The sequence below is a fragment of the Microcaecilia unicolor genome, chromosome 1 (genome assembly GCF_901765095.1).
Source record: "Microcaecilia unicolor chromosome 1, aMicUni1.1, whole genome shotgun sequence".
Lineage (NCBI taxonomy): Eukaryota > Metazoa > Chordata > Amphibia > Gymnophiona > Siphonopidae > Microcaecilia > Microcaecilia unicolor.
Window position 1 is genome coordinate 406,777,058 of NC_044031.1, and position 15,790 is coordinate 406,792,847.

The 15,790-nt window shown below is 49.0% G+C and overlaps 1 protein-coding gene across 1 annotated transcript in view; it reads left to right on the forward strand.

Moving 5' to 3' along the window:
• Positions 1-15,790, forward strand: part of KDM1B (lysine demethylase 1B) — a 173,600-nt gene that overhangs the window by 74,541 nt on the left and 83,269 nt on the right.

Genomic DNA, 15,790 nt, shown 5'->3' on the forward strand with positions numbered 1-15,790 from the left:
CCTGCGCGTGTGGGACACGCGCTCCCTTTTTTCCCTCGCTTCCAGCGGGGACGCCACATTGCGGCCTAGTGGCCGCTCGGTCGTTTGTTTTTCGTGGTGTGATTTTAGCCACCATTGACGACTTTGACTTCGCCGACGCGATTTTTCCGTCGATGTCCTCGAAGGTCCCGAGTGGATTTAAAAAGTGTGGTCGCTGCGGCCGGCCGATCTCGCAGACCGACACCCACGCTTGGTGCCTCCAGTGCCTCGGGCCGGAGCACAATCTCAAGTCGTGTTCTTTGTGTCTCGGTCTCCGGAAACGGACTCAGGTTGCGAGGCAAGTTCTGCGGGACCGTCTTTTTGGAACTTGCGCCGGCCCCTCGACGTCGACCTCGAAGGCATCGGTATCGACGCCCGGCCCTTCGGTACCGGTATCGATGCCCGAGACTTCGGCACCGATGGCAGCGACCCCAGGAGAACAGGTCCCGTCGGTCCGCCGGTCCTCCGGTGAGAGTGGGGAGAGGCCGCGTGGGCAGTCGGCCCCGGTCACGCCCTCAGCTCGTGGGCCGCGGGACCGAACCCTGTCTGACCCGGTACCTCGAGACCGAGGGGGATCGACCTCCTCCTCCATGCCCTCCGGCGCCGGTGACGTGCATCGGAAGAAAGACAAGAAGCGTCGTCACCGGTCGCCTTCGGTGCATCCCGATGTCGGAGAGGAGACGACGCCGAAGCGTCATCGTCGTGAGGAGAGGTCTCCGTCGGTTGTGGAGGTACCGACGCGTCGGGGTTCCGGCACCTCGGTGCCGTCTCCTGGCCCCCAGCAGCTTCCGGCACCGACACCCTTACCGGCCCCACCGCCTTTCCCGGCAGCGGGCCTGGACGAGTGCCTCAGAGCCATCCTTCCGGGGATCCTGGAAGGGCTGATGCGCCAGGCTGTGCCGGCGCCGGGGGTGCTTGCGCCCTCGGCGCCGATGACTGTGGCGCCGGCGAGCTCTAGCCCGGCGCCGGGGCTGTCGACACCGCCGCCGCTTGCGGTGCCGGTCTCGACCGCCACGCAGGTGGAGTCCCCGTCGACGTCGATGGAGGGAGCTCCGTCCCCGCCGGCGCGGGAGTCCACCGCTCGACGACACCGAGACCTCGGTGCCTCGACGTCGAGCCGGGCCCGGTACAGGACTCAGCTACATGAGCTAATGTCCGATACCGAGGATGAGGACTCGTGGGGGGAAGAGGAGGACCCTAGATATTTCTCCTCAGAGGAGTCTACGGGCCTTCCCTCGGACCCCACGCCTTCACCGGAGAGGAAGCTCTCACCTCCTGAGAGTCTCTCCTTTGCCTCCTTTGTGCGGGATATGTCTATCAGCATTCCCTTCCCCGTGGTCTCTGTGGAAGAGCCGAGGGCCGAGATGCTCGAGGTCCTCGACTATCCATCACCACCTAGAGAGTCCTCCACGGTGCCGCTGCACAATGTCCTGAAGGAGACGCTGCTCCGGAACTGGGTGCGACCGTTAACTAACCCCACCATTCCCAAGAAAGCAGAGTCCCAGTACAGGATCCACTCTGACCCAGAGTTAATGCGGCCCCAACTGCCCCATGACTCGGCGGTCGTGGATTCTGCTCTCAAGAGGGCGTGGAGTTCGAGGGATACCGCCTCGGCGCCCCCGGGGCGGGAGTCTCGCACTCTGGACTCGTTTGGGAGGAAGGCCTACCAATCCTCCATGCTCGTGACCCGCATCCAGTCATACCTGCTCTATATGAGCATCCACATGCGGACCTATGTGCAACAGCTGGCGGACCTGGTCGAGAAGCTCCCGCCGGAGCAGTCCAGGCCTTATCAGGAGGTGGTCAGGCAGCTGAAGGCGTGCAGAAAGTTCCTGTCCAGGGGTATTTTTGACACCTGTGACGTGGCATCTCGTGCTGCGGCCCAAGGTATAGTGATGCGCAGGCTCTCATGGCTGCGTGCCTCTGACCTGGACAACCGCACCCAGCAGAGACTGGCTGACGTCCCTTGCCGGGGGGATAACATTTTCGGTGAGAAGGTCGAGCAGATGGTGGACCAACTGCATCAGCGGGAAACCGCTCTCGACAAGCTCTCCCACCGGGCGCCTTCAGCATCCACCTCTACAGGTGGACGTTTTTCCCGGGCCCGGCAGGCTGCACCCTATTCTTTTGCGAAGCGTAGGTACAACCAGCCGGCCCGAAGGCCTCGTCAGGCACAGGGACAGCCCCAGCGCGCTCGTTCTCGTCAACAGCGTGCGCCTAAGCAGCCCCCTGCGCCTCCACAGCAAAAGCCGGGGACGGGCTTTTGACTGGATCCACGGGAACATAGCCGCCCTACAAGTGTCCGTACCGGACGATCTGCCGGTCGGAGGGAGGTTAAAATTCTTTCACCAAAGGTGGCCTCTCATAACCTCCGACCAGTGGGTTCTCCAAATAGTGCGGTGCGGATACGCCCTGAATTTGGCCTCCCTGCCTCCAAATTGTCCCCCGGGAGCTCAGTCTTTCAGCTCCCATCACAAGCAGGTACTTGCAGAGGAACTCTCCGCCCTTCTCAGCGCCAATGCGGTCGAGCCCGTACCACCCGGGCAGGAAGGGCAGGGATTCTATTCCAGGTACTTCCTTGTGGAAAAGAAAACAGGGGGGATGCGTCCCATCCTAGACCTGAGAGGCCTGAACAAATTCCTAGTCAAAGAAAAGTTCAGGATGCTTTCCTTGGGCACCCTTCTGCCAATGATTCAGAAAAACGATTGGCTATGTTCCCTGGATTTAAAGGACGCATATACTCACATACCGATACTGCCAGCTCACAGACAGTATCTCAGATTCCGCCTGGGCGCACGGCACTTTCAGTATTGTGTGCTGCCCTTTGGGCTCGCCTCTGCCCCACGAGTGTTTACCAAGTGCCTCGTGGTGGTAGCGGCCTACCTACGCAAGCTGGGAGTGCACGTGTTCCCATATCTCGACGATTGGCTGGTCAAGAACACCTCGGAGGCAGGAGCCCTCCGGTCCATGCAGTGCACTATTCAACTTCTGGAGCTGCTGGGGTTTGTGATAAATTACCCAAAGTCCCATCTCCAGCCAACTCAGTCTCTGGAATTCATAGGAGCGCTGCTGAATTCCCAGACGGCTCAGGCCTACCTTCCCGAAGCGAGGGCCACCAACCTCTTGGCCCTGGCTTCGCAGACCAGAGCGTCCCAGCAGATCACAGCTCGGCAGATGTTGAGACTTCTGGGTCATATGGCCTCCACAGTTCATGTGACTCCCATGGCTCGTCTTCACATGAGATCTGCTCAATGGACCCTAGCTTCCCAGTGGTTCCAAGCCACCGGGAATCTAGAAGATGTCATCCGCCTCTCCACCAGTTGCCGCACTTCACTGCTCTGGTGGACCATCCGGACCAATTTGACCCTGGGACGTCCATTCCAAATTCCGCAGCCCGGGAAAGTGCTGACGACGGATGCATCTCGCCTGGGGTGGGGAGCCCATGTCGATGGGCTTCACACCCAGGGTCTGTGGTCCCTCCAGGAAAAGGATCTGCAGATCAACCTCCTGGAGCTCCGAGCGATCTGGAACGCACTGAAGGCTTTCAGAGATCGGCTGTCCTGCCAAATTATCCAAATTCGGACAGACAATCAGGTTGCAATGTATTACGTCAACAAGCAGGGGGGCACCGGATCTCGCCCCCTGTGCCAGGAGGCCGTCGGGATGTGGCGTTGGGCGTGTCGGTTCGGCATGCTCCTCCAAGCCACGTACCTGGCAGGCGTAAACAACAGTCTGGCCGACAGACTGAGCAGAGTCATGCAACCGCACGAGTGGTCGCTCCATGCCAGAGTGGTACGCAAGATCTTCCGAGCGTGGGGCACCCCCTCGGTGGACCTTTTCGCCTCTCAGACCAACCACAAGCTGCCTCTGTTCTGTTCCAGACTTCAGGCACACGGCAGGCTAGCGTCGGATGCCTTTCTCCTCCATTGGGGGACTGACCTCCTGTATGCTTATCCTCCCATACCTTTGGTGGGGAAGACCTTACTGAAGCTCAAGCAAGACCGCGGCACCATGATTCTGATAGCGCCCTTTTGGCCCCGTCAGATCTGGTTCCCTCTTCTTCTGGAGTTGTCCTCAGAAGAACCGTGGAGATTGGAGTGTTTTCCGACTCTCATTTCGCAGAACGACGGAGCGTTACTGCACCCCAACCTTCAGTCTCTGGCTCTCACGGCCTGGATGTTGAGGGCGTAGACTTCGCTGCGTTGGGTCTGTCTGAGGGTGTCTCCCGGGTCTTACTTGCCTCTAGGAAGGATTCCACTAAAAAGAGTTACTTTTTCAAGTGGAGGAGGTTTGTCGTGTGGTGTGAGAGCAAAGCCCTAGAACCTCGTTCTTGCCCTGCACAGAACCTGCTTGAATACCTTCTGCACTTATCAGAGTCTGGCCTCAAGACCAACTCAGTAAGGAATCACCTTAGTGCGATTAGTGCTTACCATTATCGTGTGGAAGGTAAAGCCATCTCTGGAGAGCCTTTAGTCGTTCGATTCATGAGAGGCTTGCTTTTGTCAAAGCCCCCTATCAAGCCTCCTACTGTGTCATGGGATCTCAACGTCGTCCTCACCCAGCTGATGAAACCTCCTTTTGAGCCACTGAATACCTGCCATCTGAAGTACTTGACCTGGAAGGTCATTTTCTTGGTGGCAGTTACTTCAGCTCGTAGGGTCAGTGAGCTTCAAGCCCTAGTAGCTCATGCTCCATATACCAAATTTCATCACAACAGAGTAGTGCTCCGCACCCACCCAAAGTTCCTGCCGAAGGTGGTGTCGGAGTTCCATCTTAACCAGTCAATTGTCTTGCCAACATTCTTCCCCAGGCCGCATACCCGCCCTGCTGAACGTCAGTTGCACACATTGGACTGCAAGAGAGCATTGGCCTTCTACTTGGAGCGGACACAGCCCCACAGACAGTCCGCCCAATTGTTTATTTCTTTCGACCCTAACAGGCTAGGGGTCGCTGTCGGGAAACGCACCATCTCTAATTGGCTAGCAGATTGCATTTCCTTCACTTACGCCCAGGCTGGGCTGACTCTTGAGGGTCATGTCACGGCTCATAGTGTTAGAGCCATGGCAGCGTCAGTGGCCCACTTGAAGTCAGCCACTATTGAAGAGATCTGCAAGGCTGCGACGTGGTCATCTGTCCACACATTCACATCACATTACTGCCTCCAGCAGGATACCCGACGCGACAGTCGGTTCGGGCAGTCGGTGCTGCAGAATCTGTTTGGGGTGTAAATCCAACTCCACCCTCCAGGACCCGAATTTATTCTGGTCAGGCTGCACTCTCAGTTAGTTGTTCTTCGTAGGTCAATTTCTGTTGTACCCTCGCCGTTGCGGGGTTCAATTGACCTGGGTTCTTGTTTTGAGTGAGCCTGAAAGCTAGGGATACCCCAGTCGTGAGAACAAGCAGCCTGCTTGTCCTCGGAGAAAGGGTATGATACATACCTGTAGCAGGTGTTCTCCGAGGACAGCAGGCTGATTGTTCTCACCTACCCTCCCTCCTCCCCTTTGGAGTTGTGTGTTTCATCTTTTGCTAGTCATTCAACTGGCGGGAGCGGTCGCGCACGGGCGGGAAGACGGCCGCGCATGCGCGGTGGGCGTGCCCTGCGTGCCGACCGTCCCGCGAAGCTTCTTTCCGGTTGGTGGGGGCTGCCGCGGACGTCACCCAGTCGTGAGAACAATCAGCCTGCTGTCCTCGGAGAACACCTGCTACAGGTATGTATCATACCCTGTATGCGGCAGGGGTGCCCCTTAAATACCCACTTTGTTCATTTTGGGGATCGAGCCTTTAGCGTTGACCGTCTTAGATGAGCAGGAGATTTCTGGTATAGCAGTGGAGAGTAGAGAGTTTAAATTGGCCCTTTTTGTGGACGACCTCCTAATGGCATTGATGTGTCCGCCATTCTCCTTGTCACAGGCTTTGCATGGTGTGGAGACTTTTTGCACTATCTCGGGTCTCTGGAGTCACTTAGGCACAACCATCATATTAAATAACGCTATCCGTCCCCATAACGATAAAGGTAGAGCTTGCCACAACATCTATTGTTTCTTAGTCAACTCCAGGAGCCCCTTAACATTACACTCATATAACAATGTAAGATCTTGAGGAATATAAATCCCCAAATATTTTAATGCTACATCTTCCCATTGAAGTGGAAATGGGCCTTTCCAAGAGTGTATAACATCATCCTCTTCTAATGCCATCGCACAGGATTTCTGGAGATTTAGGGAAAACCCCGATAATGTGCCATAATGGTCCATCACATTCAAGACATGTTGCAGTGATATCTGAGGATCCGTAAGCAATAGCATAATGTCATCTGCATACGCAAGCGCTCTAAGCTCCTCCCCACCTACGTCAATTCCTCATATCTCCAGCATCTGAGCATCCGCAAAAAAAGGCTCCAGCGACAGATCGAATAGGAGCGGAGAAAGGGGACACCCCTGTCTCGTGCCACGCTGCACTTCAAATGGCTCCGATCTAGTCCCATTCACTACTACCTGCGCAGCCATGCCAGAATAAAGTGCCTCTATGGCCCTCAAGAAACCTTTGGGCAGACCCACCCAGTCTAAGACATGAAACAAATATCCCCAGTCCACCTGATCAAATGCCTTAGCAGCATCCAAGCTTGCCACCAACATAGGCGACTGGGCATATTTGCTATGTGCCATAGCCATAAGAATTCGACGAATCTTCTGGTACCACGCTCGATTTTTAAGGATAAATTGCATATTACTAACAATAGCTCTGCAAGTTTATTTTTCAGTTCTATCAGTACTTTGAGATGAATACCATCTGGTCCAGGAGATTTGCTACTCTTGAATTTGTAGTACTGCTCCATTACATCCTCCAGGTTTATAGAGAATTCATTCAGTTTCTCCGACTCGTCGGCTTCGAATACCATTTTTGGCACCAGTATCTCTCCCAAAGCTTCCTCGGTGAAGAGCGAAGCAAAAAATTCATTTAATCTCTCCACTATGGCTTTGTCTTCCTTGATCACCCCTTTTACCCCTCGGTCATCTAGCAGTCCAACCGATTCTTTTGCCTGCTTCCTGCTTTTAATATACCTAAACAAATTCTTACAATGTGTTTTTGCCTCCAATGCCATCTTTTTTTGGAGTCCCTGTTAGCCTTCCTTATCAGCACTTTGCATTTGATTTGACATTCCTTATGCTGTTTCTTATTATTTTCAGTTGGTCCCTTTTTCCATTTTCTGAAGGATTTTCTTTTAGCTCTAATAACTTCCTTCACCTCACTTTTTAACCATGCCGGCTGTTGTTTGGTCTTCCGTCCTATTTTTTTGATATGCAGAATATATTTGACCTAGGCTTCCAGGATGGTATTTTTGAACAGCATCCATGCCTGATGTAAATTTTTGACCCTCGCAACCGATCCTCTAAGTTGTTTGTGTTTTTCACCGTTCTTTTCATTTTCTTATAGTCTCCTTTTTTTAAAGTTAAACGCTAACGTGTTTGATTTCCTATGTATACTTACTTCAAGCTATTATCAAATCCAATCATATTATGATCACTATTATCAAGCTGCCCCAGCACCATTACCTCCCACACCAGATCATGCGCTCCACTATGGACTAGGTCTAGAATTTTTCCTTCTCTCGTCGGCTCCTGTACCAGCTGCTCCATAAAGCAGTCCTTGATTTCGTCAAGGAATTTTACCTTCCTAGCATGCCCTGATGTTACATTTACCCAGTCAATATCGGGATAATTAAAATCACCCATTAACATTGTGTTGCCCAGTTTGTTTGCGTCCCTAATTTCCTTTAACATTTCTGCATCTGTCTGTTCATCCTGGCCAGGCGGATGGTGGTACACTCCTATCACTATCCATTTCCCCTTTACACATGGAATTTCAATCCATAGGGATTCCAAGATGTGGTTTGTTTCCTGCAGAATTTTCAATCTATTTGATTCAAGGCCTTCCTTAACATGCAATGCTGCCCCTCCACCAATTCGATCTACCCTATCACTACGATATAATTTGTACCCCTGTATGACAGTGTCCCACTGGTTGTCCTCCTCCTACCAGGTCTCAGAGATGCCTATTATATCAAATTTTTCATTTAGTGCAATATATTATAACTCTCCCATCTTATTTCTTAGGCTTCTGGCATTCACATATAGACATTTCAAACTGTTTGTTTGTTCCTATTTACATCATGCTCAGTACTTGACTGTATTAATTTGCAATCTTTTGTCTGATTTTTTTTTATTATTTTTTTTATTTAAGGACACCTGATCTACTATGGTCTCTTTTGCAACCCCACTATCGGGATACCCTGTCTTCCCTGTTTTGGTGATATCTTTAAAAGATACCTTATCCTGAACCATGTGCTTTTGAGCGACTGTCGGCCTTCCCCCGTTTGTAGTTTAAAAGCTGCTCTCTCTCCTTTTTAAATGCCGATGTCAGCTGCCTGGTCCCACCCTGGTTAAGGTGGAGCCCATCCTTTCGGAATAGGCTCCCCTTTCCCCAGAATGTTGCCCAGTTCCTAACAAATCTAAAATCCTCCTCCCTGCACCATCGTCTCATCCACACATTGAGACTCCAGAGCTCTGCCTGTCTCTTGGGCACTGCACGTGGAATGGGTAGCACTTCAGAAAATGCTACCCTAGAGGTTCTGGATTTGAGCTTTCTACCTAAGAGCCTAAATTTGGCTTCCAGAATCTCTCTCCCATATTTTCCTATGTCACTGGTACCCACAGGTACCAAAACAGCAGGCTTATCCCCAGCACTATCTAAAATCCTATCTAGGTGACGCGTGAGGTCCGCCACCTTCGCACCAGGCAGGCAAGTCACCAGGCAATCCTCACGTCCACTAGCCACCCAGCTATCTATATGCCTAATGAGCAAATCACTACAACAGCTGTCCTAACCCTTCCCTCCTGGGCAGCACTTGGAGACATATCCTCGGTGCGAGAGCTAGTACATCCCCTGGTGGGCAGGTCCTGGCTACAGGAGTACTTCCTACTTCACCAGGGTGATGCTGTCCTTCTAGGAGACCTCCCTCGTCCAAGGTAGCACAGGGGCTACCAGACTGGAGGTAGGACTTCTGTACAACATCCCTGTAGGTCTCTTCTATGTACCTCTCTGTCTCAGTTAATGTGGATGGCACCTTGAACACATTTGAGACTTTATAAGAGGCAGAGGACTTATTGAATAGTCTTTCTCAGGTTGCATCATAATGACTGTTTTAGCCGTGTATCTGGGCTTGTGGGCTATGACTGTGAGTTTTGGCAGGGAAGTCTCTTAGCTCTAGAGTGATCTCCGTGCCTGCACCTTTGCATACATTGTGTATGGGATCGGTTTCTAGTTATTGCATAAGGGGAGGAGGATGTGAAGGGGTTAGAATTAAGTACTGGGAAGTTTGGGAGGTGGGGTGGGTTTATCTGGTGCACTGCAAGGGGTTGATCTGAGTGTTTGGTTTGAACGTGTGGGTATGCGTGACCTTGAGACATGTAATTCCTGAGGGTGGGGGTGCGCTGGGAGGAGTTCTGATTTGTGGCTTAACTTGGGGTGAGGGCTGAGTACCTTGGGGCTTTCTGTGGAATGTGCACATTCTTTGGCTGGGCTGTAGGCTCTTTAGTTTGTATGAGTTCTTTGTGGGGTTAATCTGTCCGCTTAGTTCCCTGGAATGTGTGCGGGATTTCTTCCCCCATAAAGCACACAAAGATTTTAACAGCTCTGAATCGCCATAAGACGGACATAGTTTGTCTCCAGGAGACTCGCTTGTCCTCTGAGGAGCACTTGACACTCTTGTATGGGAGTGGTTCATGGCTCTCCTGCCTCTGGTCATTGTGGGAGTGTGGCGATTTTAGTATGTAAATTTCTGGCTTGTATGTCCAGACTTTTATTTAAGGATCAGGGCGGCTGCTATGTAGGGGTACAGATTAATTTCCAGGGATGGGAGATAATTTTAGTGGAGGTATATAGTCCATTCAATTCTGACCTATCCTTTTTATCTAAATTGTTATAGGTCTGCCATTCCTATGCCTGCCAATCGTTGTTAGTTATCGGGGATATGAATTTAGTGCTTGATGTTGAGATGGATCGCTGCTCCCCAGGGTTGAATAGAGGCAGAAGTTCAGAGTGTGCCCTTTTACAGTTTTGTAATGTGCTGTATCTTGTTGAGCTTCGGTTCTTACGTCATCCAGATGAGAAGAGAATTTACTCTTTTCAGGTACATCATACTCTATCCCATCTTGATTATATCTTTTTCAGCACAGATCTTTTTCCGCAGGTGCTTTCTGGGACCATTGGTCTTGAGGAGATTTCAGATCATGCTTTAATTTGGGTGGATCTACTACTACTACTACTATTTAGCATTTCTATAGCGCTACAAGGCATACGCAGCGCTGCACAAACATAGAAGAAAGACAGTCCCTGCTCAAAGAGCTTACAATCTAATAGACAAAAAATAAATAAAGTAAGCAAATCAAATCAATTAATGTGAACGGGAAGGAAGAGAGGAGGGTAGGTGGAGGCGAGTGGTTACAAGTGGTTACGAGTCAAAAGCAATGTAAAAGAGGTGGGCTTTCAGTCTAGATCTGGAAGCAGAACCTTATTTTCGTCAATGCTCTGGGTGGTGCTTTCCAGCCTACCTCTTTACTTCTCTTGTTTGGTCATTATCTATAAACTAGGTGAAAGGAGTTTGTGTGTCATAATTGGCAGCATATGGGTAACTCCTGCTTGTTCTGGCCCATGACGAAGGCCTTTTTACATGGAGACATCATTGCGTATGTTAGTGCATGTAATAGGCACATTGCTCAAGATAATTATAGTTCTGGAGCAGAAGCTGCGCAGGTTAAAGCATCAATATGTGGCACACCCTACACCTGCCCTGTTTGAAATCTTAACTGCTGCCTATGTTGCTTTGAATTCTATGCTTAATGAGCGTGTTTCACGCATGTTGTTTTACCGCAAATACAATTTTTTAAAAGTTTGATACCGTAACAGAGCGGGTAAGATTTTAGCATGGGTAGTAAAAACTGGGTATGGTTCTCGCTACATTCCTATTCTCCAGTGGCCAGGAGGTGACTTGACCGCTAAGATGGAGGAAATTGCAGAATGCTTTTTGTGCCCCTTTAGACATCAGTATGCTGCAGTTGATGAGTTCGGATTGCGAGATGGGATGACTCGCCTAGATGAGGTAGCAGTGTCTGCTTTGAATAACCCATTGTAGGCCAAGGAGCTAAGTCTGCTATCAAAGCTTTGAAGCTTCACTCAGCTCCTAGCTCAGATGGTTTTACCGGAGAATTTTATAAATTGCTCCAGGTGCTGCTGATGGGCTCCCTTTTTGGATTATTACAATACTATGGTCACGGAGCAGTGCTTTCCTTCCCATGTTAATGTCATGCTCATCAGCCTTCTCCTTAAGCTGGGCAGGCAGGCTAGCCTGCTGTCTGCATATTGCCCGATCTCGCTTATTAATGTTGATGATAAGGTTGTCTTACGTATTTTAGTGGATCGCGTAGCGCTGTTTCTGCCAGGGCTGATTGGAGAAGATCAGGTTGTCTTTGTTAAAGACCTGCCCTCAGTGGGCAGGGTTTGAAATCTGTTGTTATCAATGTTGTACAGGTACCAGGAGGGGGTGCCATTGCTGTTGACTAGTTTAGACATTGAGTGCTCTTTTGATCAGATGTGGTGGCCTTTTCTTTTTCAAACTCTTACTTATGTGGATATTGTGAGATGGTTTTCCCAGGCAGTGGCGGCTGTATATGCTAATCCCTGGGCTTCTTTGCTGGTCAGTGGCATTTGAACGGATATATTTTCTATTCACTGTGGTACTCGCCAGGGATGCCCCCTTTCCCTGCTGCTCTTTGTACTTTCCCTTGAACCCTTGTTATGTATGCTGCATCGTTCGAAAACTGTGGTCGGGGTGCATATTTGGGGGATTGTAGGGTGAAAATAAGTAATTAGGGCAATAATTATTCCCTGATAATACTTATTACAAGGTTCCTCGCTCAGTCTAGGGGATATTATAAAGGAACCTTGGAGCTGGCACCCTGCAAGTGTTTTGTTCCCCGCCAAAGAACCGAAGGTACGTCACAGATGATGTTGTTATAATTTATTATAGGTAGAAAAATAGGAACACTCTGCAATAGCTTATATGCAATATATATCTCTTACTGATCTGCACACTAACAAAATATATTGTCTAACTACACTCTGATTATCCTGAGACTACGTACAGTAATGATTAGAACAGTACAAATGATATCCTAATGATCCTTATGAAAACTTATCACATCTTATGCAAAATACACATTAGCAGCTGTCCCTGACCAAGAGATGACATAAACCAGTCATACTTAGATAAAACCACTGCCTAATCCCAGACTAGGAAATATATCACTGTGATCTTACCACGCTGTCCTGATGACGGCTTCAGATGAGACCGGAGTAGAATCTCCCCAGACGCTATCTCAGCTGTCTGTGTCTTAGATATAGTGCAGGTCTTACTCAGCAACCAAGCAGGTTTCCGTCGCTCCGTTGGTATTCAGAGCCAATATCTCTGCCACAGGTATTTGCACCAGTTATGCAGGTCACAAGGTTGGTATCATACAGTTTCTAGCTCACCCCGAGCCTTGCTGGATTTCTCAGGTCCTTCACAGGTACTCCTCCTCCGAGGGTCTCCGACTAACTTCTCCCACTCTTCCAGCGTTCTTCCAGACCTCCCGGTCAGGTGATAGCCCGGACCAATTAGCCTCTCGTACAGTCCAGTGCATGGGCAAGAAGAGTTCTTTGTTTTGTGACCTTGGAGATGGTAACTTCTGGTGCCATGAGTATGACACCCTTCCCAGCGTCTCAGAGATAGAAGGGGGATGGTTGGAACACAGAATGTCCTTGGCTTCAGCAAGCCTGTCGGTGATTTTCCACAAGCTGAAGCTGGATCTTGCTGACACAGAGATGTGCAGGTCAGAGGGTGCAGCAGCCATCTTATTGTACTAAGCTGTCATAGGCTTGTATAGGCCAAGACCAGCTCAGGCTAGATCACAGGGAAATACCCCTACAGGATGGACCTGAAGGTATTTTGCTATTGAATTCTGTGGGATCCCAGGGCCTCATTGCCTGTTCTGTCTTATTTTGGCTTATGGAGATTTGGCGGGTTTTTGACAATCTACAGAAATTCCAGGCTCTGCCCTTGGACTTTACGCTGTGTACATGCTAGGGAAGGGATTTTCCTCTTATGTGGGCCGAGGGACCTCGTAAGTACTTAGGTATTTTCATTCCCCCTGATCTTTCCTGTTTGTATGCCTGCAATGTGTGCTCTGTTTTGCAAGTCATGAAACATAGGTTGGCTGTCTGGCGCATCCACACTGTCTCTTTACTGGGGAGAATTCAGCTGTTCAATATGATACTGGCTCCCCATCTGCTTTATGTGTTCCAGATGCTACCCTTGTATCTTACTACCAGAAATGAGAGGCAGCTGGGGGGTGAATGTCAAGCATTCATATGACAGGGTTGGCGTGCTCGATTGCCCCTGTGGATCCTTCAGAAGACCAGGGCGCATGGGGGGGGGGGGGGGTCTGAGGTTATGAAATGTGCATTATTTGACAGTGGCATGCTTTACTGGTTTAGGGGCATGGCAGTTTTTTCAGTGACTTCTTTAGAAACCTCTTTATTTCCTCTTCTGAACATTTTAGTTAGCAACTTCATACCATGCCTGGGTGCCTCCTTGCGAGGTAATTTCATCCTACGGTCCGTGCGGGCTGTGTTATACTGCTTACAGAGTATGTGATTTCTCAGTGTTTCCTTTTATAATTTTGGTCCTTTATTCTGTAATTGGCATGGATACTACCCAAGTGCACCTCACTCTGTGCCATCATTAGCTGACAAAAAACATCTAACCCCTGAATCTACAGTGAGAGGTCTAATCTGGTCTGCAACACCTTTTATGGAGAAGGATGACCACTCCATCCTTTTTCCCATGCGTTGGCACTTCTATGCAGTCGCCCACCTACCACCTTTTGAGTTTTGTATACTCCACATCATTAAGGTGTCTCCTACAGTGACAGTATGTCTACTGTATGTCTCTGAAGCTGCTGCTAAATTTTTGATCATTTGATCGGGGAGTTAATACCCCTCATCTTTCAGGTTATAATCTTCACATTAAATCATGTGTATCATTGTGTGAACCACCATAAAATTGGTCTACTAAAATGGTAGACTGTCTCAGCCACCAGTCCCCGCTTCTGATCTGGTCTTTAGAAAACTTGTCTCTACTCCCACCATTCGTCCACATCTGCCGCCCATCTGCCTAAGGCTCACCTGTGATGAAGTGATATATAAGGCAGTTACCTTTTAGAAACAATAAAAAAAATACCCTTTCCCCCACCCAATAGCTCTTGAATTCCCCTCCTCACCTTGTCATCCCCCCCTTTTCCCCCCTTGATTCCCACAACCCTCTTCCCACTGATGTATATGTAATTAATCAGGTAACATTACAACCCTTTCCTGGAGGGTATGTACTGTAGATAACACAAATCCCTCTTCTAGTATGGCCCTGATTAGATGCAACAGCTGGTCATGTTTGATCCAATTGCCATAGAGTCCATGGAAGATATGGTAGGGTTAAAAAAAATCCTGTAACTGTAAGATATAAACCTTTCATCAGTGTATATTCTAGGGACATAAACCCACTTTTCCTCCCCCCCCCCCCCCCCCAGCAACACACACTATAAACAAGATCTTTTATGTTAAATATTACCAGCTTCCTGTGTAAATAATGAGAGAATATGGCTATGTGTGACACTGGACCACCACCTCATCTGTGTAAATCACTAGCCCCCACCTGGATACATGTGGAGAATAAATGTCTTTTTACTGGGATGCATAACGTTTCAGAAATTAGTTGAGAGCTCAGTAAAGGATTTCCAAAGTAGCAGTCTTCAGGAAGAACAGTCCCAACATCGTGGTGGGACACTGTAAAAGCTTCTTGGAAAAATTTAAATTGGAATACCACCTTGAACATGAATCATTAATCAGCTGAAAGGAACACAAATGTACAGGGCTTCAAAAATACATATATAGTTTTGACTCTTGTCAGAGAAGAGCTTAAAAATCCTCAAGTAGCTGAGATCAAATCTCCGTTTTGACATTCAAAGCGGTTTTTCTATACATGGGGACAAGATTGCAAAACTGGTTGCAAAGATAACAGAGGAAACGGTGTAGTCGGGCAGTTTGTAAAATTGCAGACCAACAGATCCAAGTGAGTATCTAGCCAAAGAGGTCACCAAAATGTTTAAAAAAATTATTTTAGGAGCTGCATACCTTGGAGGAGAGATATTAGACTAATGGGCGATGCTTAAAAGCTCCAGTCACTATAAGTGAGGTGCAGTGGACAATAAAAAGTCTGCTCACTTGGAAACCCTAGACCCATACAGATATTGAAAAGTGTGGTATAAGTGTATTGGTAGAACTGTTCAATTACTTGGTGCTGCAGCAGGAACTTTGTTAGATGCAGTCAACATTAGTTTTCTATAAAGAAAAGTGCAAAATGAAACTAGAATGGGGATCATATAGAACAGTCTTACTAATCAATGTGGATGCTAAAAATTGTGCTAGGCATCCATCATTAAGAAAGAACTGCTTGAAGCATTTTGAATGTTTCAGTATGTCTATTATAAGATTACTTTAAATTATGAAGCCTCTTTTTTGTTTTAGTGCAGAGGTTCCCAAACCTTGTCCTGGAGGCACCCCCAGCCAATCAGGTTTTCAGGATATCCACAATGAATATTCATGCGAAGGATTTGCATGCAAT